General features: G+C 43.0%; 1 non-coding gene across 1 annotated transcript; it reads right to left on the bottom strand.

Annotated features, from left to right (window-relative positions):
* Nucleotides 1-4476: 4476 nt before the first annotated feature.
* On the bottom strand, nucleotides 4477-4642 carry LOC115032200. The gene has a single exon (XR_003837857.1). It is a non-coding gene; the product is annotated as a U1 spliceosomal RNA (small nuclear RNA).
* Between the last annotated feature and the right edge of the window lie 513 nt (nucleotides 4643-5155).

Genomic DNA, 5155 nt, shown 5'->3' with positions numbered 1-5155 from the left:
TTCTTCTTAAACACCTACATTCCTGTGGATTGATGAAATATTGTTTTCTGCAAGGGTTGTGTCCTTAGTCACTTGTCCACAGAATTGTGAGAAGTCCTAGATACATACAGTCAAAGACTCCAGGCCTAGCTTCCTCACCAACACTGTGGACAAGGATGGCTCCCGGTAGGGAAGAGCCCTGTGCTCCTCTCTGCCACTAGGACAGATCCTGGAAGAATGGCCTCTTCTTCCAATGTATGACTACATTGGAGAAAGTTCATAATTGCCTTCTTTAAATTCAGAGAGTCAACTCTAACCCTTCATGTTAGGGCTACAAATATTCTCTGTTAGAAAGAGCTGACTGCCCCCAGTCTTCCCACAGTATCTATCCTACTCCCTTGCCCAGGGAGAGCCTTGCATGTTCCCTGAGCACTCCTTGTTAGCAAGCCTCTCTGGGTCTGTGGATTATAAATGATCATCCTTTATGTTGCAGTTAATATCTACTTCTAAGTGAGTACATGCCATGATTTGTCTTTCTGGGTCTGGGTTACCTCATTCAGGATGATCTTTTCTAATTCCATCAATATGCCTGCAAATTGCATGATGTCATCGTTTTTGACAGCTGAGTAATACTCCAATGTGTAAAATTTCCACATTTTCTTTTCCATTCTTTGGTTGAGGAACATCTCAGTTATTTCCAGTTTCTGGCCATTACAAATAAAAGTTGCTATGAATGTAATTGAGCAAGTGTTTTTGTGGTAGGATCAAGTATCTTTTAGGGTCTTGAGGTTAATCAGTTCCCAATTTTCTGAGAAATCACTATATCGATTTCCAAGGTAGCTGTGCAAGTTCGCACTCCCATCTGCAATAGAGGAGTGCTTCACTTGCTCCGCATCCTTGTCAGCATAAGCTGTCACTTGTGTGTTTGATCTTAATCATTTTGACAGGTATAAGATGGACTATCAGCGTCACTTTGGCTTGCATTTCCCTGTTGACTAAGAATGTTGAACATTTTTTCAAGAGCTTCTCTACCATTTGAGCTTTCCTCTGTTGAGAGTTCTCTGTTTAGATTTGTACCTCATTTTCAAAGTGGATTATTTGGTTTGTTGATGTCTAGATTCTGGAGTTTTGTATATATTTTAGAAATTATCCCTCTGTCAGATGTAGAGTTGGTGAAAAATCTTTTCCTATTCTGTGGGCTGCGGTTTTACCTTTTTGCTTTGCAGAAGCTTTTCGGCTTGGTGAGGTCTCACTTACTGTCAGTCTTTGTGCCTGTGCTATTGGTGTTCTTCTAAGAAAGTTGTTTCCTGTGCCAATACGTGCAAAGCTATTCTCCACTTTCTCTTCTAGAAGGTTCAATGTATCTGGTTTAATATTGCAGTCTCTGATCCATTTAGACTTGAGTTTTATGCAGAATAATAGGTATGGATACATTTGTATTCATCTACATACTGACATCCAGTTAGACCAGCACTATTTGCTGAAGATGTCTTATTTTTTAAATTGTATAATTTTGGTTTCTTTATTTAAAAAATGAGGTATTCATAGGTGTGTAGATTTACATCTGGATCTTTGACTTGATTCCATTGGTCAATCTGACTTTTTTATGCCAAACACTACCTGTTTTTTTTTTTTTAATCACTATAGTTCTGTAGTAGAGAGGAGGTATCAAGTGGGGAAAGGATGGAGGGAGAGTGTATCAGGAGAGACAATTCAAATGGGGAGGCAATTTGGGGGTGAGATAGCAACCTAGAGCAATGGAAAGTCCCAGGGACCTATAAGGGGACCCTAGATAAGACTCCTGGTAGTGGGAATGCATAGCATGAACCAGCCATCTCTGATAACCAAGCAAGATTTCCAGTGAAGGGTTTGGGACACCAATCTAGTCACAAAAGATTTGTCCCGCGGGTTGTCCTGCCAGCATGCTGTGCTGGGGTAAAGGTGGCAAAGAAATTGTGTGAGTGGTTAACCAATGAATTGGTCAGCTTGAGACCCACGCCACGAGATGGAGCTCACTCCTGGTGCTGCCTGGAGGAACAGAAACCAGAGGCTGGGTGGCCCAGGGACCTAGGTTAGAAGCAAACACAACAGGCAAAAAAAATGTCAATGAAATTATGCCCAAAGATATTCAGCTATACGCATAGATTGGTGTCTGACCAAATTGTCATCAGAGAGACTTCATCCAGGAACAGATGGAAATAGATGCAGAGACCCACAGCCAAACATTAGGTGGAGCTTGATAATCCTACAGAAGACAGGGAGGAAGGATTGTAGGAGCCAGAGAGGCCAAGGATACCACAAGACACCCCACAAAACAACAGCCTTGAACTCACAGAGGTTCAAAGAGACTGAATAGACAGTCAGGGGGCCTGTGTGTGTCTAACTTAGGCCATTGTGTATATATGTTATAGTTGTGTAGTTTGCTGTTTCTGTGGAATTCCTAACAGAGAGCATGGGGCTTGTTTCTGATGTTTTTTCCTGCATTGGGAATGCCTTTCCTCCTACTGGGTTGTTTTGTCCAGCCTTAATATGGGGGTTGGGGGGGAGTCCTAGGCTTGCTGCAACTTGATATTCCATTTTTTGGTTGCTATCCCTGGGAGGGCTGGTTTTTTTGTTTGTTTGTTTGGTTGGTTTTTTTTGAAAGGAAACAGAGGAGAAGTGGGTAGGCAGGGAGAAGTAGGAGGGAGGGAGAATGTAAGGGGTGGGGTAGGAAGGGGAACTGTAGTCTGGATGTGATATCTGAGAGACTAAATTAATAAAATAAATAAATAAATGAAAAGAGAGAGAAAGAGATGACCTACTTCCATTCCACTAGATCTCTCTCTCTCTCTCTCTCTCTCTCTCTCTCTCTCTCTCTCTCTCTCTTTCACACACACACACACACACACACACAGTGGAGTTTTATCTTCTCTGATTTAAAAAAAATCTTACAGATCAAGATCCAAGTTTCTTTTTATATAGAGGGAGACAACTAATTCAGGACCATTTGAGGGGTAGTGTGGAAATTTAATACAGTAGAAGCTTACACACACACACACACACACAAAGGTGAACCAAAAGGAAATCACCAAACAATGGGGGAGACAGAGCCCCAAATGGCCATTTCTTGTCACCAAATGAAGCTTCCATTACCAGGATTGGGTTACATATAATTAAGTTGTTGGATAAAGGTATCCCATGGGAATCTCCAAACAAACCTCTAGTCTGTTTCCAAGACTAGAGGTTGCTCTCCATGGCAAGGCCCCCTTGCTGAAGACACCACCCCAGGGCCAGGTCTCTTGGCTGCCACAGATGGCAAGAAGCTGGGGGGAGGGGAGAGATGGTATCTTTCCCTTGCCCATGTCACTGCATGAGACACGAGTGGCAAGGCCAGTTCTCCCATGTTCATTTCATACCCTCGAGGTCAGCTCACCTGCAACTCCAACAACCAGGGCCAACTTGCTTGTTCCTCTTAGTGGTGTTCAAGATCTCTGAGTGTCACAGTCATCTTAGGAGTGGTATCACAAGTGCTGGGCCCCAACTCAGCCTATGCATTATGGCATCTGACAGGAGTCATCTTGAGTTTGGACTGACCCTCCTGAGGCACCAGACTGATGACTTTAAACTCTAACAACCTTTTCTATTTTGGTATAGCAATATTCAAAAGCATTTAACTGTTGTTTAGTTACGTGTCTCTTTGCTGCATGTGCTGCCTACTTTTATGTCAGTTTGACACAGCTTAGAGATAACTGGAGAGGAGGGAGTCTCAATGGAGACAATGCCTCCATAAAATCACATCATAGGCACCCTGTAAGATGTTTTCTTAGTGATTGAAGGGGGAGGGTCCAGTCCATGTGAGTGGCACTGTAACGGGGCAGGTGGTCTCGGGTTCTATAAGAAAGCAGGCTGATCAACCCAAAGGGAGCAAGCCAGTAAGCAGTGCCCCTCCATGGCCTCTGCACCAGCTCCTGATTCTAGATTCCTGCCCTGGGATCCTTCAATGCTGAACTATTGTGCAGAAGTTTAAGCAATTAAACTCTTCCCTCTCCATCCTGTTTTTTGGCCAAGGTGTTTTATCACAGAAATATAAACTTTAAGACATTGTGATAAAATATTTCAACAAAGACAACTTAAGGGAAATGTGTTTTAGATTCTAGTTTGAGGGTATGGATCATCCCAATGCAGAGGTGTTTCTGTAAGAGCATGAAACAAACACTATGTCCATGGAGAGGACACGGGGACTGGTGATTACACTATGTCCATGGAGAGGACACAGGTTACTACTGGTGAAGGCTGGTACGCAGCGGATTTTCTCCTTCCTTTTTCCATTCAGGACCCCAGCCTGAAGAATGATGCTACAGTTAAGGTGGGTCTTCCTACCCCAGCTATCCTAATCAAGATAATTTCTTACAGGTAAGCCCAGAAGGTCATGTCCTAGGTGACTCTAGATCCTGTTGAGCTGACAAGCAGTATTTTTTTCCTTTTTCCTTTTTCTTTTTTCTTTTTTTTTCTTTCAGGGGAGAGTGGGAACGCAGTACCCCACCCCCACTACCGCAAATTATGCAGCCGAGTTTCCCACATTTGGGGAAATCGCAGATTTTAGTACATCTGAAGTTTAATGGATAAACCTCGCCCTGGGATAACCACCTTCGTGATCATGGAATCTCCCCTGCCAGGTAAGTATTGATGATCAGTATTAATCACCACAAATATGGACAAGTCTGTTGGTGCTAGAGAAATAGATGATAACTAAACAGTATCTCTATATTTCAACTCTGTTTCTAACCTCTGCTGAGGTGAAAGAGGCTGACTCTAATGGGGCTGGAACTGCCAGAATCATGAATTAAATAAATCGCCACACTTCTGAAGTTAATTTCCTCAGGTACTACAAAATTAGGTAAGTTATTGCTTCTATAAAAGACTTGGTAGAGTATGCCCATCCTCTACTGGTCTGAAGAACCATGGTGCATTGTTCTTTTTTGTACCCTTCTGTCTGCTCCTCCACATGAGGGTGCCTAGGCAGCACCATTTATGAGAAACAGCCCTTGACCGGACATCAAATCTATTGGCGCTCCATCTTGGACTTCTTGGCCTTCAGAACTATGAAAGCTACATTAGCTACATTTCCTGCTTACAAGCACCCAATCCTTTAATTTAGCAGCACAGATAGTCTGGGGCTGTTGAGGAAGTAAATGGC

This window comes from Mus caroli, chromosome 10 (assembly GCF_900094665.2).
Source record: "Mus caroli chromosome 10, CAROLI_EIJ_v1.1, whole genome shotgun sequence".
Lineage (NCBI taxonomy): Eukaryota > Metazoa > Chordata > Mammalia > Rodentia > Muridae > Mus > Mus caroli.
This window is presented reverse-complemented; position numbering and strand designations above follow the sequence as displayed.